General features: G+C 37.2%; 1 non-coding gene across 1 annotated transcript; it reads left to right on the top strand.

The window, feature by feature from the left end:
- The first annotated feature begins 9,816 nt into the window (after window positions 1–9,816).
- Window positions 9,817–9,923, top strand: LOC141699226 (small nucleolar RNA R71). The gene has a single exon (XR_012565703.1). It is a non-coding gene; the product is annotated as a small nucleolar RNA R71 (small nucleolar RNA).
- The last annotated feature ends 14,344 nt before the right edge of the window (window positions 9,924–24,267 follow it).

The following is a 24,267-nucleotide window of genomic DNA, read 5'->3' as shown; positions in this document are numbered from 1 at the left end:
TAATTAGATCAGATTTTGAGGACATAATCTTTTTAAGGGGGAAAGGATATAACGACTCATACATTTTTGTAATATTTAAATATGTGATTATTAAATAATTAATTAAATAAATTATGTGTATGGGTTCTATTAGTTGGATATTATTTTGTTAATATTTTATTAAAAATGTGTGATTATTGATGTTCGAGTATCGTTTGTGTAATTAGTCGTTGAACTGTGTTGTTTTGTTTTTGTATTTAAATGTGATTTTATTCAAGATTTATTTTCATAAATATGGGGATTATCTCTAAAATCATTGTTATGGCTTCATAATTTTATTACTTATTTTTAGGAGTTTATAAAATTTAGAAATCAATATTTTATTGATTATTTATCGTTAAATGATTTTCTGATTTCATTTAATTGTATAATCAGTAATTAATTCTAGAATTCTTAAAAAAAATTTGAAATTCATATTTTATTAAGTTTGGAATATTCCGAGAATTTTAAAATTATTTTGGTAATTTTTGGGATAAATATCATCTGCGCGTTGTTTCGTTTATTCGTTCAAAACGAGTATCTATTGTGTTTCAAAAATTATTTTTAAAATTTTGAAAATTCTATTTTTGTTAACTTTTAATTATTGGTGAATTGCTCGTTATAACAAAAATACGGGTCAGATAAATGTTATTGCGGGGTTTATTTGGTTAATAAAAATAAAAAGAAAAAGGGGGGGGGGCAAGGGTTTGTAAAACCGGGTTCAACCCATTTTATTTTTTTACAGTTCATGTCTCTCTCTCGCGTCGATCTCTCCCCAATCTCTCTCTCGCTCTCTGTCATCTCTCTCTTGATTTCTCTCTCAATCTCTCGCTTCTCTTCTCTCTCGTTCTTCACCTCTCCCCGTTTCTCTGTTCTCTTTTTGTCCTCCCCGTTCTATCTCCGTCCCTTCCCTGTTTCTCCGGCCCCGTTCCTCCGTTTGCCGCCGCCTCGACTCCGGTAATACTCCCCGCCACCATCCCCTTTCTTTCTATTTTGTTCCTTTCCCCTCCCTGGTTTCTTCCTGCTGTTTTGATTCCAATTGGGTCCGACCCTGTGCGTATGTATCTGTGGATTTGTGTGTATAGCCGTGGCAGTGTGTGTGTCCTGGCGTACCTGTTCGATTGCTTATTGTGCAGATTAAAAAAAATTATAATTTATTATTCCTGATTAATTCTGATTTTCCCATTTTGATGAATTTAATTGTTTTGCAGGTTATTAATAATATTATAAATTGGTAGAATTTATTCGGAAGCCCGGAATACGGGTACCAATAAATTTTGCAGCCGTCCGCGATGAATTTATACGAGCGGACGGTGGACTGTGATGATGTTGTTCTGAGTCCTACAATTTAAAATACAAAATACGATTTAAAATGCAAATTTCAAATAAAGTTATAAAATGCGCGTTGAGACATAAAAATGCAGATAATAACGAATAATTGGTGTTTGTAAATTTGAGAATTGACAGTGTTGACTGGAATCGGTGGTTGGGAGTTGTATTGTGTTTGGTTTAAATTGGTGGTGATTGATTTGACGTCGGGACGTTCGACGGGTTAGCCGATAATCAAAGGAGGTGCTGCCCGATTTCCGGAAAAATTAAATTACGGGAATACGAGGCCGTACTCAATGACTATCGGAACGTCGATCAGTTATATTAACGTACTTTATACAAAAATCTGATTATGTGTTGTGATGAAATACTTTACGAAAATCGATAACCCTAGTTTCATAAAAGGATAAATATACCTATTCTCTGAAAACGAACACCGAACCGACTTTCGAAGACGTGAACCATAATTGATACGTGTATTATAATATTGGATATATTACGAGTCGGGTTTTGTTAACATTCGGGTAGATTGTTAGCGAGGATAGTCAAGCATACTCGGCCGTCTAATTTAGGGTATTTTGGTTCCTGTAGGTTCTATTTGAAATCCTTAGCATCCCGGTCGGTGCAAAGCCAGTCAGAAATTAGTGTTAAAGCATATTAAGGCAAGTACCCCTGGCCATATCTTTATGGTTCAACATATATGAATATAATGTTGTTTTATTCTCGTAGTGGAACATAACGATTTAAGTTACGTATCCCCTGGATTCAAATTGTTTTGTTAACTTGTGTTTTGGGGGAAAAGTAACTTCTGAGAATGCCTATCTCTAAAATTTTGAATAAAATGAAAATGTTTTGGAAAATGTGATGTGTTATAATTGTTTTGACAAGAGATAGGTAAGTGATTTGGAAAACTGGATAAAAATGATCAGATAACTGGATGAGTGTGCACAGAAGGCCCGTAACGGCCTGGAAGTTAGCGAAAGAGGCGAAGTGGTTGCGCACCCTATTATAACCACCATCCCAGCGTGACAGAGACCTAGCTAGTCTCTGAGTTCCGGAACAAGTTTCATAGGATAGCCTGATCAGCTGTCTCACCAGGGATCATCCAATACTGTTATATCTGAGCAAGTGATTTTGAGGTTCCTGGAGAGGAACAAGTTTTATAGGTCCTGTGATGGGACAAGTTTTATGGTTCCCGTAACGGAACAATTAGTTTTATAGGTCCTGCAATGGGACGAATGATTTGAAAATGGAAGTAGCATGCTAAAATTTAACCATGCTATTTACACAGCACTATTAATAAAATGTTTAGAGAGCATGCTAGCTATTAAAGATCCAGTTTCAACAGTTTATCAGTTTTTATCTGTTTACACTTGTTTTACTTGTTTTCTACTAACAAGTTATAATTTCTGTTCCTACAATTGTTTATTATAAACTGTTTTAGTTAGTATTCATATAATGGTACTGCTGAGCAGTTGATCGCTCACTCTTGCAAATGTGTTTGTATATTTTCGCATTGCAGATGCCTAGGGGATGTTGCTGTTTTGCTAAGGGCCAGTTTCCAATTCCTCCTGTGTCGGGCTCCTCTGATTTGGTTGTGTCTGGCGAAGTGTGGTCTGTGAGTTGCTGTAGAATAACAGTCATGACATGTTGTTTTAATTAGTTGGTTTGTAATAAGTGTGTAACCTAAATTATAATTGAACCTGGAAAAGATCTTGTGGAAGAGTTGTTTATATTAAAATAAAGTAAGTTAGTTGTATTATAATTATAGTTTCATTTTGTTAGTGACGTCAACTCTTGACCCAGGGTTGAGGTCGTCACAGGTTGGTATCAGAGCTACAGGTTTGAGTCCCTGATTTAGGTTAGGAGTAGAGTCGGAAAAGGGTAATATTGGTATATAGGGAGTGAATCAGCAACTCACATCTAGAGGAGCAAGTTTAAGAGTCTAGTCGAGGGTTCGAAGGCGTAACCCTGGCATATTTTGAGGATTTTGGAACTGCCCTGATCTTTAGTGTGTTTCCCTGATGCAGGTGCCATTGGTAATGGCCGATAGGGATTCCTAGATAGTTTTTCCACGAGAACAAGTCCGACCACGTGAATTTAGTTAGTAGGTTGCGATATTAGCTGGTGGCTGTTATAAGTATTGGTGTATGCGGCTAGTGGCATGCTGTTATTATTGTTGTTATTTTTGTTATTGCAATTTTTGCTGATTTTGTTAAATCTAGCCAATCATTACAATCGGACCCAAACTAATTGAGGGTGGGAATATTTTATTGCGGCAACATTCTCTTGGCACATGAAAATGTTGCTACCCGGGGGCAATTCTTTTTAACTAAAACCATTTGTTATGTTTCAGGAGAATGCCGCCCAAGAAGAATATCCCATCTAATTCCTCTAGCAAAGCTTCTGAAGGGGGCCCAGTTATGGGTGATTTGCTAGATTTGCTACGCCAACAGTCTAATCAAATGGCTCAGCAGCAAGAACAATTTCAGCAGCAACAATTTCTACAACAACAGCAACAACAACAACAGTTCATACAGCAGCAGCAACAACAAATTCAACAACAACAGTTGCAGCTTCAGCAGCAACCTCAGCAAAGAGAAGTGAACCAAACTGTGAGTTTTAAATCTTTTCAGTCAGTAAAGCCCCCAGAGTTTAAGGGCGAGGTGGACCCAGTTGCTGCCAGAATTTGGCAAAAGGAAATAGAGAAAGCTTTCACCCTTACGCAAGTAAGTGATAATCTTGGTGGGAATCCACCCGTGCCGTGGAAGGAGAAGGCCCTGTCTCGTGGGCCAGGTTTACAGAGTTGTTCTTGGAAAAATATTTTCCGGACTGTTTGCAGAACCAGTTAGAAGTTGAGTTTTTGGAATTGAAGTAGGATGAAAAGAGTGTAGCCGAGTATGAGGCCAAGTTTACTGGTGCCTGTGTATGTGAATACTGAAGCTCAGAAAGCGAAGAGGTTCCAGCAAGGACTGAAGCCAGAAATTCGCAGTGGGGTTTTAGCCTTGCAGCACAAGACATATCCCTCCGTAGTTCAGGCCGTGCTGGTAATTAAAAGTGACCAGAAGTTGGCTGCCAAAGAAAAGGGCGATAAGAAGCGGAAATCTGAAAGCATCACTGGTGAAATGAATCCAGGGGGATCCGGTCAGAGGTTTCAGAAGAGGTTTGGCCAGAACAGAATTAAAAGATTTAGAAGACAGAATTTTCCTCAGGCCAGGCCTGCTGCCACTTCAGTTGCCTCCACTCCAGCTCAGTCATCAAATTTCGTAATGGATTGTAAGGTATGTAGGAAGAGACATAGTGGCCCGTGCAAAAGGGATGTTCAGTACTTCAAATGTCATCAAAAGGTTCATTATGCATCCGAATGCAATATAGAGAAACCCGCAGTTACTTGCTACAACTGTGGGAAGGTGGGACATGTTGCTCGGTATTTTAAGACAGCTACTCAAGGTACTGCATCTCAAGGACCGGCATCCAGCACAGCTAAAGCCAGAACTTTCAAAATGACAAAAAGGTCCAATGCTCAGGACTCGGACGTAGTGGCAGGTACGCTCTCTCTCAACTCCGTACATGTTAAAGTTTTATTTGATTCAGGAGCATCTAAGTCTTTTATATCAAGAAATTGTGTGGTTAAAATGAACTTAATGTTAGAAGATTTGGCTGAACCTTTGACTATAGAAGTAGCCAATCAGGATAGAGTTTCAGTGAGTCAGTTTTGCCCTAAGTGTCAATTGGAAATCCACGGGTACTCTTTTTTGGCTAATCTAATACCCTCTGAGCTAGGAGAGTTCAACGTGATTTTAGGAATGGATTGGTTGTCCCAGTATAAGGCTAATATTGATTGTAAGAAGAAGAAAATTTTGATGGTTACTGAGGATAATATTAAGGTGATTTATCAAGGACAAAGGCAAGAAAAGAAATTTCTCTCGATATTACAGACAAAGAAATTGTTAAGACAAGGATGCGAAGCTTACTTAGCACATGTGGTAGACTTGGAGAAAGAAGTACTTGACCTAGACAAGATTCCAATAGTAAGGGAATTCCCAGACGTTTTTCCAGATGAATTGCCCGGATTGCCACCAGATCGTGAAATTGAGTTTTCCATAGACTTAGTTCCCGGAGCAGAACCAGTTTCAAAGGCACCTTATCGCATGGCTCTAGTGGAAATGAAAGAGCTAGCTAAGCAACTCCAGGAATTATTGGACAAGGGTGTGAATAGGCCAAGTGTATCTTCGTGGGGTGCTCCAGTACTATTCGTAAAGAAGAAGGATGGAAGTATGAGATTGTGTATTGATTATCGGGAATTAAACAAGTTAACCATTAAAAACAAGTATCCCCTGCCAAGGATAGATGACCTGTTTGACCAACTTAAGGGAGCGTGCTGTTTCTCGAAGATTGACTTGAGATCAGGCTACCATCAGTTAAAAATGCGACCCCTCATCACTGATTATGACTCTTGGAGTTCCAAATCTTGTGAATATCTGCTTATGAAGAAAATTAAGCACCACTTTCGCATCGTTCATTGGCAACACCTTAACTTCAACCCATTTCAACACATAATCAACTGCCAACAAGATATACTGATTGTTACAGGATGAGATAAATGGCCCCATAAAGTCAATTCCCCAAACATCGAAGACCTCAATCTCGAGAAGCACATTAAGAGACATATCATCCCTCTTAGACATATTACCCACACGTTGAAATCGATCACATTTCAAAAAAAAAATTTGAGCATCTTTAAACAAGGTTGGCCAAAAGAAACCTGCTTGCAGAATACGAGTTGCTGTCTTTTCTCCACCATACTGTCCTCCATAAGCCGTTGAGTGGCAATCTCTCAAGACCCCCCCCCCCCCATTTTGCTGTAAGGAATACATCTCCTGATGATTTGGTCAGCTCCTTATCGAAAAAGAAATGGCTCATCCCACATATACCACTTCACTTCATGTAGAAACTTCTTCCTTTGAGCATAAGATAAGTGGGGAGGCATGATATTACTCACAAGGTAGTTCACAATGTCTGCAAACCATGGTTCTTCTTCTCGCACTCCAAATAGCTGATCGTCGGGAAAAGACTCATTTATCAATGCCTTATCTAATGAAGTAACATTAGGGTTCTCTAAACACGAAAGATGATCAGCGAGTTCATTCTCAGTCCCCAATCTGTCCTTGATCTCTAGTTCAAATTCTTGGAGCAAAAGAACCCATCTAATCAATCTAGGCTTCGAGTCCTTCTTTGAGACGAGATAACGAATTGCAACATGATCAGTGAAAACTGTCACCTTAGTCCCAAGTAGATAAGATCGAAATTTCTCAAAACCATAGACAATAGCCAAAAGTTCTTTCTCCGTAGTAGTGTAATTCAGTTGAGCACCATTTAGGGTCTTGCTAGTATAGTAGACCACATGAAACATGTTGTTCTTCCTCTTCCCAAAGAACTGCTCCAACTGCATAATCACTTGCATCGCACATCATCTCAAAAGGTTCATTCCAATCAGGTGCAGTTATGACAGGTGTCGTGATTAAACTCTTCTTCAATATTTCAAAAGCTGCAAGGTACTCGTCATCAAACTTGAAAGGGACATTTTCTCTAGCAAACTGCACAATGACTTCGAAATCTTAGAGAAGTCTTTGATGAAATGCCTATAGAAACCTGTATGACCAAGAAAACTGCGAATTCCCTTAACAGAAATAGGTGGAGGAAGATTTTCAGTGACCCCCACCTTGGCTTTGTCCACCTCAAGACCCTTAATAGAAACCTTGTGCCCAAGAATAATGCCCTGTCGTACCATAAAGTGATATTTCTCCCAATTGAGAACCAGATTGGTCTCAACACACCTTTTGAGAACATGTCCAAGATTTTGCAAGCATTCATCAAAAGAATCGCCAAATACAGAGAAGTCGTCCATGAACACCTCCATATTTTGGCCAATCATATCATAAAAAATGGCCATCATACATCTCTGAAATGTGGCTGGTGCACCACATAAACCAAACGAAACTCATCTAAAGGCAAAAGTACTGAATGGAAAAGTGAAGGTAGTCTTCTCCTGATCTTCTGGAGCGATACAAATCTGATTGAAACTCGAATAGCCATCAAGAAGATAGTAGTACTCATGACCAGCCAATCTATCAAGCATCTGGTCAATGAAGGGCAAAGGGAAGTGATGCTTCCTAGTGGCCTTGTTCAGCTTCCTGTAGTCCATGCAAACTCTCCACCTCATGACTGTTCTTGTAGGAATAAGCTCATTCTTCTCATTTGCTACCACAGTAATTCCACCTTTCTTTGGCACACATTGAACTGGGCTTACCCATGAACTATCAGAAATAGGATAGATGATCCCTGTATCCAGCCACTTAAGAATTTCTTTCTTTACTACTTCCTTCATGATCAGATTAAGTCTTCTTTGTTGCTCAACCGTAGGCTTGCTACCTTCCTCTAGTAGAATTTTATGCATGCAATAAGAAGGGCTGATTCCCTTGATATCTGCTATAGTCCAACCAATTGCCGATTTGAACTCTCTTAAAAGCTTCATGAGCTTTTCCTCGTCACTACCTGAAAGGTCAGATGCAATAATAACAGGCAAAGTAGATGCATCACCTAAAAACGCATACCTCAAATGCTCAGGTAGAGGCTTAAGCTCAAGAGTGGGAGCTTCCTCACTAGATGGCTTGAGGCGTTTAGGATCTTTGTTCAATTCCTCCACTCCAAGAGATTCAAAAGGCATATCAATCTTCCTCTTCCAAGGAGAAGCATTCAAATATTGTAATTTTTCTTCACCCTCGTCATCTTCACTATCTGAATTAACCAATAAGGCTTTTTCTAAGGCATCGGACCTTAGCAATTGATCAAGTTCTGAAGTAACCACAGAATCGACCAACTCCACCTTTAAGCACTCCTCATATTTCATAGGAAATTTCATAGCATTAAACACATTAAAAGTTACATCCTGATCTAGCACTCGCATTGTGAGCTCACCCTTCTACACATCTATCAAGGTTCGGTTAGTCGCCAAGAAAGGTCTTCCCAAGATTATGGAAATCTTCTTATCCTCCTCGAAATCAAGAATGATAAAATCAGCAGGGAAGATGAATTTATCAACCTTGACCAAGACATCTTCCACAATACCTCGCGGATATGTAATAGAATGATCGACCAACTGCAAGGTCATATAAGTCAGTTTTGGATCTGGTAAGTCTAACTGCTTGAAGATTGACAAAGGCATCAGATTGATGCTACCTCCCAAGTCACATAAGCATCTGTCAATAGACACTTTTCCAATAGTACACGGAATAGTGAAGCTTCCTGGATCTTTAAGCTTCAGAGGCAACTTCTGTTGCAGCACATCATTGCATTCCTCCATGAGAGCGACAGTCTCTAAATCATCTAGCTTCACTTTACGAGAGAGAATACCTTTCATAAACTTTGCATAACTGGGCATCTGCTCAAGAGCCTCAGCGAAAGGTATGTTGATATGAATTTTCTTGAACACCTCCAGAACTTCTCAAATTGCTTGTCTAGCTTTTTCTTCTGCAGCCGCTTAGGAAAAGGCGGTGAAGGGTAGATCTGTTTCTCCCCTGTATTACCCTCAGGAGGAGTGTGCTTAACAATTTTCTTTCTTGGTTCTACTTCTACTTCCTACTGCTCTACTTCTTTCTCATCCTCTGCTTTTTCAGTCAATGCTTGAGTTTTTTCGGGATTCACAACCTTTCCGGACCTCAAGGTGATTACCTTTACCTGCTCCTTAGCTTCCTTCCTTCTTAGCACTTCAGTGTCACTAGGCAGTGTATCAGGCTGACGATTTAGCAAGGCATTGGCAATTTGCCCAATTTGATTTTCCAAGGTCTTGATAGAAATAACTTGACTCTTACACATTAGCTTCAACTCCTCTAATTCAGATTTTTCATTAGCTTGTTGCAGCTGAAGTTGATGTCTCGGTGCATATTGCGGTTGCTGAAAACCAGGGGGTTGTACTACTTAGCTGGATACTGCTGATAAGGCTGTTGAATCGCATTATGAGCATTGCTCCAACTGAAATTAGGATGATTGCGGTTGTTAGGATGATAAGTGGCTGACACAGGTTGCTGCGAACGCTGAAAGTTGCTCACGAACTGAGCTAATTCACTAGAAATTGTGCACTGATCAGTCTCATGGGCACCAACACAAAGCTCACAAACACTAGCGATTTGATTAACCCCATGATTAGCCAAAGTGTCCACCTTCATCGTCAAAACCTTAAGTTGGGCAGCTATAGCAGTTGCTACATCCAACTCTAGAATTCCTGCTACATTTCCCTGAGTCAGTCTCTGGGAAGGATTCTGATACTCATTAGCAGCCATCAGTTCAATAAGTTCATAAGCTTCATCGTAGCTTTTAGCCCACAAGGCTCCTCCTGATGCTGCATCAAGCATGGGTCTAGAAGTAGCACCCAATCCATTATGGAAATAGTTAATAATTATCCAATCAGGCATGCCATGGTGTGGGCACTTCCTTAGCATCTCCTTATATCGATCCCAAGCCTCACACAGAGATTCTCTAGTTTGTTGAGCAAACTGAGTAAGAGCATTCCTGATTGTAGCAGTCTTCACCATAGGGAAGAATTTAGTGACAAACTTTTGAGCAAGATCTTCCCAAGTGGTGATAGACCCTGCTGGTAGAAAATGTAACCAGCACTTAGCTTTGTCCCTCAGAGAGAATGGGAAGAGTCATAGCTTGATAGCATCTTTAGTCACATCATTGAACTTGAATGTGTCGCAGATCTCGATGAAATCCCTGATATACATGTTGGGGTCTTCAGTAGGAGAACCCCTAAACTGAACTAAGTTATGTATCATCTGAATCGTGTTTGACTTGATCTCAAAAGTGTTAGCCCTGATGGCTGGCCTGATGATGCTTGACTGAATGTCATTAATCTTAAGCTGAGAATAGTCCATCAAAGCCTTATGATTTTCTGCTTGATCACCCATCTCTACTAACACTAGTTCCTCGACTTTCTCTTCTTCTTCTACCTTCTTTTCTTCTTCAATAACTTCCTTTCAAACCACCACAACTTCTTCCTCGGCTTTATCCAGTGTTCTCTTACGAGTACGTGAACGCGTATGCATACACCTTCGCTAGAGTACCTGAAATAAGACAAGGAAACAAATAAGTAACAATGTCTGAGTCAATGAACTTTAACGACCACTGATGGAAAATACATAAACTAAAAATTAACACTGCAGTCCCCGACGGCGGCGCCAAAAACTTGTTAGTCGCTAAACACGCGCTAATAATAAACGCAAGTATACGCGCTCGCAAGTAATATAGAATCTTTTCTAGTTCGTTCCTAGAGAGACTGGCTTGGTTAACTAATTAATTCATGCACTTAAGCAACAATGTATGGTTATTATTCAATGCTAAGACGATAACAAATTGAGGTTGTTTACAACTAAGAATTAAACTAATAATTATAACTAAGAGATTAAAGATGATTGAATTAATATATATGACAAACATGGAATTCTAACTTCATTAAATACTTCATTCAATAGCCTTTTTGTTCTTAACCTTAGCATACAATGATGATGACACTAATCAGATAACACAAAACTGATAAACACCAACTTTCGTTGCACGAATACCATACTACCAGACATCCACAAAAGAGATAGAAGTTGAATAGACACCAATTATATTGAGACCCTACATGTCTACAGAATTTGACAACATAACGGTTTAAGCACAAATTATCTATCTTGATTACATAGGGCAAGTAAGATGATTAAAATTACCTACCAATCATGCATAACAATAACACGTGAACCTATGCTAGCATGGCAAGTTCTAAATCCTTAAATTCACTATCGCTTCATTAAAGATTAACTCACTATTTTATAAGTTCGCGACGCTCATAAGACGAATACGCACAACCAATACTAGGTTATCATACAATCACCACACATTAAGGCATCGAAACAAATTAACCAAAGAAATCCATAAATAAATCCGTTAGAACCTCACGATAACGATTAGCCCAAAATCGGACTCATCATCAACGTGGGTTCCGATGAAAGCATGGTATAACACACGTAGTCTTTATAACAAAGAAACAAAACCAACTACGAAACAAGAGTAAGGTTCACAAGTAAGAAAACTAGCATCCAAGTTACAACTTAAAACAAAGATTCACAAGTAGAAAAAAAGATCTTCTTCGTCCTCATTGAATTCGTGCTAAAACGATCTTCTTACGGCTCTCTTAGCGCTCTGGTACATCTCTCCTTTGAAAACGTCCTTTATTTGAATATATATAGCAGCCCCATACAATCTAGAAGTCCTCCAATTGTTTTTAGAATAGGATTCTCTAAATTCGCATCGGCGCGGCCCGCGCTATCACAGCGCGGGCTCGCTGCCTTTCTGACATCCTGGCGCGGCCCGCGCTATCATAATGCTAGAAGCTATGATGAGAGTCTGTGCAATAGACTTGAAAGAATTTGGAATGATCACTTAACGCGGATTGAGTTTTCTTATGACAATAGATCGTATGTCAGTATCGAGATGTCTCCTTATGAGATCTTTGAGGGAAGACAATGTCGATCTCCCTTATGTTAGGATGAAGTAGTAGAGCGCAATATGCTCAGACCACTAGTGGTCCAAAGGACCAAGGATATGATAGATTTAACCAGAGGATGGCTGGTAGCAGCCCAAGATCGACTATAGAAGTATGTCGGTTTGGCCCGGAAGGATAAAGAGTATGAAGTAGGGAACCTAGTATTGTTAAAGGTAATCCCTTGGAAATGATTGATGAGGTTCGAAAATAAAGGAAAGCTAAGTCCACGATTTGTTGGACCCTTGGATATATTAATACGTATTGGGAAGTTAGCATATGAGCTAGCCCTACCCCCGAACCTGTAGCAAGTTCATAACGTGTTCCACGTATCAATGTTAAGGAAGTGTAATCTGGATGCCAGACAAATAGGGGCATATGAGCGCATAGACATGCAACCAGACATAACCTATATGGAGCAACCAGGAAGGGTTATAGACCGAAAAGGAACAAGTGCGTAGGAACATGGTTATCAAACTAGTTAGAGTTTGGTGGTAGAACCACCATGTGGGAAAATTTACTTGGGAGTTAGAAAGTGCAATGCTAGAAAAGTATCCCCAACTGTTTTCTATCTGATTCCGGGACAGAATCCTTTTAAGGAGGGGAGACTGTAATAACCCCAAATTTTGGAAATTTTTGAAACCTTGATGAATAGTAATTTTTTCTGACTATGCTGATTAAGGAAAATTATCAGACAACACTATATAGGAGTACTGTTATGGAAATTCTGAGATCGTATTAGTATTCCATAAAGTAAATGAGTGTATGTAAAGGTCGTCCGAATTCGAATCCGGACACTTTAATTTTTTTCCGAAAATCCACCAGATACCGAAAGAATTGAGTATAAGATAACATGATAAAAAGGATTTTTATTTAAGGATTATAGCAGAGGATCATTAAAGGAATATAAGATATTAATAAAGGTTCAGGGAAGTCCAAGTAATAAGATCCCGGATATGATCCCTCAAACTATTAACGAGAACGAGAGGTAAGCGAACCGTAAAACAAATACGCGACCAAGAGACAAGCTTGTACAAGAAGCCAAGGATTATGACATCATCAAACAACAAGGGATTGAAACATGGCAAGAAAGTAGCATGATGGATGATGTCATCAAGGGAGAAGATATTTAAGCAAGGAAATCAAAGAAGCTTTTTCATTTTTTTCATTTCATCATTTTGCTCTCGGCCAAAATGATACCAAAAACGTCAAACTGCCATATCTCCTTCAATACTCACTCAAATATTGTGTTCTATAGCTTGTTGGAAAGGTATTGAGATGTCCTACAACTCTTGTGCACAAGTCTCGTCCCGATAATCAGGGTAAGACCTTCATATTTACAGTTCTTTAAATCAGACTTTTAGAAATTTCAAAGTCTAACTTTGTGTTTTCTTGATAGTTTGTGAGATCCAAGCTTGTATAAGGATTGATTAAGGTTTTAAGGCACCCTAGAAACTTTTCACTCACAAATCAAGGTATAAAAACTTCTTGACCTTTAGTACTAAGCTTGATTGTTTGAGTTTTTAGATGAATTGGTAAATGTATAGTTAGATCCACGCTTAGTAGTGATTTTTGTGAAGTTGTGTTGATTATGAATGGTGAATTTGTAGTGATTGAATGAGTTGGTAAAACCTTGGAGTGTGGACTGATTTTTCAGTGATTTAAGTTGTATTTGCTGTGTTATTGATTTTTGGAGGATGGGAGTGAATTGATGAGGATTTAGAGTGGTAATTATTTTGGGAATTGCGTAAACATAGCCGTCGTAATGCCCAATTTTCCTTAACTGTTTCTGTGCTTACCTTTAGGACCCATGAACTTAATGTAATATTCTGAACTTTGCCATGTTTAGCTAGATCATGTCGTAAGCTTCGTTTTGGTATGTGGTTCGCTTAGATCCGATGTACGGTTTAGGAGAAACGACCGTTTTAAGTAACAACATTTCGTAAGCGAACCATTACCCCCGCTTTATTTTGAAACCTTGGTTAAGGTCCTTAAATGACTAATTAGAGTATAAAACAATTATGTAAGGTGTATTAGGCAGTTGTTAAAGTACTCTTGAAAGATTCTCCTTAAAATTCGTAACGATTAATTTATTAAAATTGGTGGAGCCGAGGGCAAGCGATTAACGCAAATCGTTAAGCGTATAAGCGACCATAAGCGACCGTTAGGGTATGAGTGAGTTTTGACTAGTTTCTTAAGCGACCGTGGTCTAATTACGGATTATGTTGTTGTTCATAGGTTACCGGACCCACACTAAGCTTAAGTCTATCCCGGAACGCTCAGGCAAGTTTTCTACCCGTTATTCTGTTGTTGTGATGTAAATATATTAATGCATTATCTTGAGATAAGTGCATGGTTGTTATTAGCAAGTCTTGCGATATATTGGAGTATGTTGATATGATATATATGCATGCCTGTTTCATAATCTTGATATTTCATTGTTGATTCAATTGATTATAAATTGTATAATACCTAGAGATAAGCAGTACTTGTGTATACCCTTAGTATAGGGGACACGGAGTTGAACATTTTTCTAAACCGGGAGGCGATGTTCCCGAGTATATTATATATATAATTAGTTTTCAAAACTATTAATCGAATAATATTTATTCTATAGTTTTATATTATAAGTAAATATTATTTTTTGAATATTCATTCGAGAACTTATGACTCCTCTTATTTTATTAAATGAATATTAGTCTGAATATTCATTCGAGGACTTATGACTCTGCTTATTTTATTAAATGAATATTAGTCTGAATATTCATTCGAGGACTTATGACTTCGCTTATTTTATTAAATGAATATTAGTCTGAATATTCATTCGAGGACTTATTATTCCACTTATTTTATTAAATAATATTCTTTATTATCTTAAAGAATAATGTTTCGATATTTGCCAAGTATTCGAGAAATGATTGATATCGTCAATCATTCTTACCTTAAATATTTTCAGAAAGTTATTTTCAAAACTTTTATTTCATTTACTTTCATAAAAGCTATTCCTTATTGAAATATTAATTATAGCGTAATATTTAGATATTCTTTGATTATCATGGAAATGATTTATTCTATCAAATCATCCTTATTCCAAACACTTTCAAAAATATTTTTGAGACTTCAAAATGATTTTAAAGGCTAGAGCGGATCCCAAAACTTGTTTTCCAATTTAAGATCTTCCTTTCGAAGGGGATTTAAATACTCGCTTAAAAATCTGAGGGATCCGGCTCCACGATGTATTTTTATATTCACAACAAGGTTGCTGTGTTGATAAAAGAGTTTTTCATTACTTACCCAACACTCGGGAAGTAAAATTCTTGGAATGAGTTTAATCCATTAACAGGCATCGCCTGGGAAATATCGGTGAGTTTTCATTTCCAACTAGATACGGCTTCTTGGTGGAGCCATATCAACAAGTTTCTACTTGGGGAAGGGGGGGCGAGCTTTACGTTTCAGAGTCATGGATTTCATCTGAACTAGGAGTGGTGTAAGTGGACGAGTGGCGCCGGCCCAGCCTTATTATATTGGCCCAAATGGCCCGGAAGTTCCACTAAGACGGTCCATTCCTTAGAAGTCCAGCGTTCGGTCGACAAGTAAATCCGACTGTTCTACTCTACATGTAAAAAATGGCGGGGTTGCACTACTGCGACTGATCATCGTGAGTGGTCTTCCTGGCGCGGCAAACTCCCGTAATGAGTTCATCATCCAGTTGGATATTCCTGCAACACTACCTAGAGCACTTCGATAGAATGGCTACGGCTGGGCAATTGTTGAATTTTGGCAGGGTCGAGTTTTCAAAAAGATGTTTTCATCAAATGAAGTATGTCGTAATTTCATTTCATTTTGATGATATTTCAAAGATTGATTCTATACAAGTTTGGTCTTGTAGCTTCATCTATGGGATGAACTATTTATACCTTGAACGGTGGTAGTTCAAGTAGTATTCAAAAAAGATATAAGTATATTGGAGTGTCTTGTAACTTCATCTTTTCAACTTATATCTAGTAAATGATTATCTTATGCATGACAAAGATTTTCAGAAAAATGTTGAGACAAGGTTAGATATATAAAATCACCTTGCAACGATATTTTTATACAGATATAAACTGGAACTCTGTGTATATTATACATGTCAGAGGATTTCAAAGATTTTGCAAAGTATATATGTATATATATACTGAATATTTTACGACTTCGTCACGTTAAGATATCAAACTTGGTTCATTTTTTCTTAACCAAGACTTTTATAAGTACTATAAGAATGCTCATATATTGTTAATTATTATACATATTATTTCGGTGGGCTTGTTGCTCACCCTTGATTTCTTCTTTCATCACACAACAACAGATAGACAAGATGAACAGGACCAAGCTCCCAATTCGCGAACGGATAGGAAATGTTCCGCAGTTTTCTGTAAGCATTGAAGCTGAGGTAGGAACTACCAATAGGCTAGGCTTTCAACTTTTGGTGTACCAGATTTATGTATATTTATGAATTATAATAATGGTAAAAAAATGTAAATTTATTCCAAAACTCTTTTAAGGTGTAATGACTTATAATCGTGGAATAAAATGACTTGTGTTATTTTGGTATTCATCTCTAAGACTATAACTTGTGGTGTGTGTATATTGTGGGGTCACAGTACGCGATAATTGGTTGTTTATTTAGATTAAGTGTTGTTAAGGGAAATGGAACTCGTGACAACCCAGATCCCCGACCCCAGATTTGGGGGTGTTACAGAAATGGTATCAGAGCAATGCGTTATAAACCTCAGAGATGATGTGATGTTAAAATAATAAGTTCACTAAGATAATAAGAACTTTTGCCAAGTTCATAGTCAGACTACCTAACGTAGTACTGACAGTTAAAACCCTTATGGGAACCCTTATAAATATCATGATAGAAGCGTAGTTCGTTATCGTATATGGTAGCGGGACTCCAAACCCTGAGGTGGAGGAGCAACTGCGCGATGATGTTTTATTACTTATTGGAGATCAGATTGTGGATCCGATAGAGCGTCCTAACGAGGGACCAGATGATGTTCATATTAAAGATGTAGAAATTAAGGATGTTATCCCAAAAGGGATTGTTGCTGAGAAGGATCCCGTGGAGGATCCTGACAAGAATGAAGAAATGACCGTTGAGGAATTGATGACCGTGGTTAGGGCGACTACCAGAGGTAGGATTGGCCGGTTATTACCGTAGGATTCGTTCAAGTTTGAAAAGATAGCGGCCCCTTTAACGCGGCTTACTCGTAAGACTGAGAAGTTCGAATGGACAGAGAAATGCAAGAACAGCTTTCAAGAACTGAAGCAAAGATTGGTGACGGCCCCTATGCTGGCATTGCCGGACGGAAAAAGGAGATTTTGTGATTTATAGTGATGCTTCGCACAAGGGGTTAGGAAGCGTGCTTATGCAACATGGTAAGGTAATCATGTACGCGTCAAGACAATTAAGGGAATATAAAATTCGATATCCCCCCATGATCTTGAGCTCACGACAATAGTTTTACCCTAAAGATTGGAGGCACTACTTGTATGGAGAGAAGTGCGAGATTTACATAAACCATTAGAGCTCTAGTACATTTTCACGCAGATAGAGCTCAACATGCGCCAGAGGAGGTGGTTAGAGCTAATCAAGAATTACGATTATGAGATTATTTATCATCCAAGAAAAGCCAATATAGTGGTTGGCACCCTTAGTAGAAAGGAGAGACTCAAGATGATAATGTCTTCGGAAGAGTTGATAAGAGATTTTGAGAAAATGAAAATAGAAGTGAAGGTAACCAGAGCCGGTACCAAAAAGCTGTTTGAGATCGCAATACAACCCGAATTATTGGAAAAGATCATATTGTGCCAAGAAAAAGTGATGAATGAAGGCAGAAAGTCGATGAATAGAGAAGAGATTAATATCGAGAAAGATGATAAGGGAATAATGAGGTATTCCTACAGAATTTGGGTTCCAAATGTTCAAAAGCTTAAGGACGGGATCTTAGATGAAAGCCATAGTTCGAGGAATAAGATTTAGGGCAAACCCTGAATATGATAGTCAGGGAGGTTGCCATCAAGAAAGAAGGAACCCATAACATAATGAAGTGGAAAATAAGGATTTTAACGTATAAGATAACCCTGATTATGGGAGAAGGATGAAATATTTCATACTGAGAAAATAGAAGTCGAGCAAGATAGGGAGAACCCGAACGGTACTCCTATGGGGCAATTCATGGACCTGCCTAAACAAAACTTACACTTTTACCCCCAACCACCACCCTGAGGAAACAATGTGGTGGGAAATTCTTTCAGGACCTTTAAGTCGCTAAGCTCTCAGAGTTCCAAGGAAGAAGTTGACCCAGTCGAGGCAAGAGCCTGGCTAAAGGAAATAGAGGAATCATTTAAGATTCTAAATGAATGATGAAGCGCAAAAGACTGTTTTTTCACTTACCTTTCTAAGAGAGAGGCCACCCGCTAGTGGATGGCTAAGAAAGATAGAGAGATAGTGTAGAAGTTTTAAAACCAGGCCAGAGGCGGACAAGTATGATGAATCATGAATCTAGGTTATGAAAGTCATCAAGGTTCGTCTGAAGGACACGAATCCAGAATGACGGGATGTTTAAAATCAATTTTTATGTTGTGTTGGTTCATGAAATGGTTGTAATAGAAATGAAAATAAAAGACTGAAAGAGGAAGAAGTATAAAGGGATATAAAGGAAATAGAGTTGAGAAGCGATAAGGGAGTTAGGTATGAGAAACGCTAAGAAACCCTAGCAATAAATATAAAGAAGTGTGTCATCATCAACGCGATGGTGACTGATTATGAGATAAAGTCAAGGTTTGAAGGCGTAAGCGATATGTATAATTAATCCCCTTTAAGTTGAGAGTATTCGATAAAACTTGAGATAGACCGATGGATTAATAAGGAAACACGGATGGACCGAGGAGACAGGAAAGCAAGAAATTAGGAAATTGGATGAAGGAAGTGACCTTCAAGAATATGAGGTGTATGTAACACCAGTGACTGGATACCCAAAAGGAGACACCAAGTACAAAAGATATCCCAACATTGAGATGACTGTTACGATAAATAACATAGGTAAATGAGTAACTAGAACTAAAAAGTTAACTTTGAACACAACCAATATCTTCCAGAACATCCCTGTTATCATTACCAAATCAGGAAAGAAAAGCGGATAACCATTGTTATCTTCTAGAGGCCATATGGATTGACCTCAATTTGAATAAGGATGTTATTGTGAAATTAGGTATAGACTATCGAGGTGGGAATGATTGAATAAGATACCCTTATCAGGGATATATGACTTGATTTATCCATGGAATGATGCAAGTACCTTTTTAAAGGTGGAATTAAGGATAGAACCTCGATAACTTGAGATGAATCCTAGGGGAATGCATAAAGGTTGGCATTTCACCCTTACTAGGGACAGTATAAGTTTCGATAGTATGAATTGGAAAGGATTAGGGTAACAACAACCTTTAAGGACCAGTAGAGGAATTTTTAGAAGTATATAGACAATAGTTCTAGTATTAGTAAATGGTATTTTGATATGCCCTGTATCTAGGGAATACAGGAGGAACGATTCAAGGATAACCTTAGTGGTCTTACAAGGAGAAAGGTAATATTCAAAATTTTGAAGAATATAAATTTTGATAAAGAAAATATTACGTAATTATAATAATACCAGGTGGGCACGTGTTGAACCATAAGAAAGTATAGATCGACCCAATGAAGGTTGAGATTGGTGAAAATAAGAAGGACCCAAGATAAGAGACGTCATAAGTATGATCGAGAGTTAGTCGTGATAATGTTAACCTCTAAAGACCGAGGCAATAACTTATGGAAAAATGGTGATTTTTTTTTCTCACCAAAAGCATAAGAAAGAGCATTTTCGCACAAGCAGTGATTGGAAATGAGGTAGAAAATTTAGTTGGAGATCGTTTAAAAGACATTGATTATAAGGAACTATTACTATCAAAACATGCCAATGAGGTGGCCGATACTCTAAGTGTAAAAGAGCAATTATAGGCGCTCATGCCAGAGGAATACAGTGATGATGGTTAAAGCCGTGAAGGTTGTATTATGGTGTGAAAGATTGACATTCCTTCTGATGATTGTGCGATACTCAACCGTAATAGTAGTTTTGTAAAGATTTAATTCATGTAATCGTCGTGAGCGGGCTATCTATCTTAGAAGGTCCTATCTTAAGATAAGCCAGGACCATGATACGAAAGGACTAAATGAACCTTTGAGCTTCATGTCTCCTAACAAAGACATATGGTTAAGAATGATATTAAATAATATTCTTTATTTTCTTAAAGAATAATGTTTCGATATTTGCCAAGTATTTGAGAAATGATTGATATCGTCAATCATTCTTACCTTAAATATTTTCAGAAAGTTATTTTCAAAACTTTTATTTCATTTACTTTCATAAAAGCTATTTGTTATTGAAATATTAATTATAGCGTAATATTCAGATATTATTTGATTATCTTGGAATTGATTTATTTTATCAAATCATCCTCATTCCAAACACTTTCAAAAATATTTTTGAGTCTTCAAAATGATTTTAAAGGCTAGAGCGGATCCCAAAACTTGTTTTCAAATTTAAGATCTTCCTTTCGAAGGGGATTTAAATACTCACTTAAAAATCTGAGGGATCCAGCTCGGTGATGTATTTTTATATTCACAACAAGGTTGCTGTGTTGATAAAAGAGTTTTTGATTACTTACCCAACACTCGGGAAGTAAAATTCTTGGAATGGGTTTAATCCATTAACAGGAATCGCCTGAGAAATATCGATGAGTTTTCATTTCTAACTAGATACGGCTTCTTGGTGGAGCCGTATCAACAAGTTTCTACTTGGGGAAAGGGGGGACGAGCTTTACGTTTCAGAGTCATGGATTTCATCTAAACTAGGAGTGGCGTAAGTGGTTGAGTGGCGGCGGCCCAACCTTATTATATTGGCCCAAATGGCCCAGAAGTTCCACTAAGACGGTCCATTCCTTAGGAGTCCAGCGTTTGGTCGACAAGTAAATCCGACTGTTCTCCTCTACATATAGAAAATGGTGGGGTTGCACTACTGCGACTAATCATCGTGAGTGGTCTTCCTGGCGCGGCAAACTCCCGTAATGAGTTCATCATCCAGTTGGATATTTCTACAACACTACCCAGAGCACTTCGATAGAAAGGCTACGGCTGGGCGATTGTTGAATGTTGGCAGGGTCGAGTTTTCAAAATGATGCTTTCATCAAATGAAGTATCTCGTAACTTCATTTCATTTTGATGATATTTTTAAAGATTGATTCTATACAAGTTTGGTCTTGTAGCTTCATCTACGGGATGAACTATTTATACCTTGAACGGTGGTAGTTCAAGTAGTATTCGAAAAAGATATAAGTATATTGGAGTGTCTTGTAACTTCATCTTTTCAACTTATATCTAGTAAATATTTATCTTATGCATGACAAAGATTTTCAGAAAAACGTTGAGACAAGGTTAGATATATGAAATCACCTTGCAACGATATTTTTATACAGTTATAGACTGGAACTCTGTGTATATTATACATGTCAGAGGATTTCAAAGATTTTGAAAAGTATATATGTATATATATACTGAATATTTTACGACTTCGTCGCGTTAAGATATCAAACTTGGTTCATTTTTTCTTGACCAAGACTTTCATGAGTACTATGAGAATGCTCATATATTGTTAATTATTATACATATTATTTCAGTGGGCTTGTTGCTCACTCTTGCTTTCTTCTTTCATCACACAACAACAGATAGACAAGATGAACATGACCAAGCTCCCAATTCGTGAACGGATAGGAAATGTTCCGCAGTTTCCTGTAGGCTTTGATGCCGTTGTAGTTGAGGTAGGAACTACCAATAGGCTAGCCTTTCAACTTTTGGTGTACCAGATTTACGTATATTTATGAATTGTAGTAATGGAAAAAAATGTAAATTTATTCCAAAACCCTTTTAAGGTGTAATGACTTATAATCGTGGTATAAAATGACTTGTGTTATTTTGGTATTCATCTCTGAGACTATAACTTGTGGTGTGTGTATATTATGGGGTCACAGTACGCGATAATTGGTTGTTTATTTAGATTAAGTATTTTTAAGGGAAATGGAACTCGTGACAACCCAGATCCCCGACCCCGGATTTGGGGGTGTTACAAACAACCTCCAAGATTTACTTGTGACTCCAAAGTTCAAGTCCTTAACGTTCGTTTATCATCTCCTATAAATACCCACAATCCACTCTGGTCTCTCCATTGCACTATCTCCTCTCTAATCTCTCTCGTCTCTCTTCACCACTATGTCACTCCACTCACTCATTATCACTCAACTCTACTACACTCTCATGTCTCAACTCTCAAGTATGTATATTTTATTTAATTTAATAAATATTCTGGCATACTTAAAATAAAATTTCGGCAATAATTTCAAAGGATAGAAGAAGGGGCACAATGTCATCTCGTGGTTCAACACAAGCAACAAGCATGTGACCACCTCGACCCGTTATGGAACCCAGTAATTTTTTGTTCATTTTAAGTTTTTGTTATATTTTTCGAAAATAATTGTGTTCAAATTATGCCAAAGTTTTTTTTGTTTTTTTAATAATATTTTTTATTGTTTTCTATTATTACATGTTTTAAAAATATATTTATTTATTTACATTTTAAAAAAACAAAGCTTAATATTTTATTCAAATGCAACAGTAGGTTAAATATTCGAATATAGTGCTTCTACGTTCGAATTTTTTATTTTATAATTCGTCTTATATTTATAAAATATTCTAATTGATATTTTTATTTTTAAATTTTGTAGGTAGTGTTTCTAGTACAAGATATTCATCAAATGTTTGGAATTATTTTCTGAGGAAACCAATGACGGACGAACCGAACAAATTTAGAGCGTTTTGTTTACTTTATATTGAAAATGGTCGAAACCATCTCCTTTTATTCACTTTAAGGGGTCTGGTATGGGAACACTTGATAGGCATTTGCAAAAATATCACAACATTACGAAGCAAAGTTATGAAAGTGGAACTATGCATTGAGGTTCACCACAACCAAAACAAATGGGTAGTTTCGTGACATCGTCTCCTGGTATAAGTATGCCTTTCGTTTATAAGAGAGATAAAATGATTGAATCTTTTGCTATTTATCTTACATTAGACGAGTTACCTTTATTCCGCGGAGAGACTCCAAATTTAGAGCACGTGACTAAAGAATCAATAAACCCGGCATTTAATCTTATTCCAAAGAACACACTTAAACGTCACACACAAAAATAATATAATACTCAATAAGCACAATTAATTGAATATTTTAGTGATTTTGATGGTATGGTTTTTTAACTAGTGATTTTTGGAGTTCAAGTAAAGGTGAGCCATTTATTTGTGTTACGGTTCATTGGATTGATTTCGATTATTCTTTACAAAAATGAATATTTATCTTTGATGTTATGGACGAGTCGCACACTGGTTATAACATAAAACAAAGAATAATTAAAATAATAAATGAATTTAATTTGCTGCATAAGATGTTTACAATTTCTAAAGATAATATCTCGTCAAAAAATAAAGTTATGGACTATATTAGGAACAATGTTCATACTATATTAGATGGTGTTTTCTTGCATGTTAGATGTTGTGCACACGTATTTAACCTACTGGCTTGAAAGGGAATTTCACAAATAACAATATTTTTAGAACCCTTTAGAAAAATAATTAAGTATTTATATATAACAATATAAAAATTTGTGTAGAGATAACAGGTTAATAACAAAAAAAGTGGGGTATTAATTGTCCCACGAGATGAGTTCGACTTATAAATTACTATGTGAGGAAATTAAATATAAGTTAGTTATCACAGAATTATATAATTTTGATCCAAGAAACCAAGTGGAGGAAAGATTGATTAACAAATCTCAGTGGGAGTTGGCAAGTAAAGTACATGATTTTCTTGAGTGTTATGACAAAGTACTAAGAATTTTTCTTACTTTTACAACCACATTTACATCATGTTATTGTTGAGTGTGTTAATATTGGTACTACTTTAAGAGAATTTGAATATGATCTTCATTTTGGTGCAATTATTGTTGATATGAAAATTAAGTGCATAGAATATTTTAATGAATTTTCTTATATTTAAGGTATTGCATATCTTCATGATCCCGGTGTTAAAGAGGAAGGTTTGGAAAATATGTTAGAACATTACTACGAGGTGATAGGAGTTTCATATAATAATGAGGTTTATGTACAAAATTGTTTAGACTTATAATATCGTGTTATAGATATATATGTT

The sequence above is a fragment of the Apium graveolens genome, chromosome 11 (assembly GCF_009905375.1).
Source record: "Apium graveolens cultivar Ventura chromosome 11, ASM990537v1, whole genome shotgun sequence".
Taxonomy (NCBI): domain Eukaryota; kingdom Viridiplantae; phylum Streptophyta; class Magnoliopsida; order Apiales; family Apiaceae; genus Apium; species Apium graveolens.
Note: the sequence above shows the minus strand (reverse complement) of the source record. Positions and strands in the feature narration are given on the sequence as shown.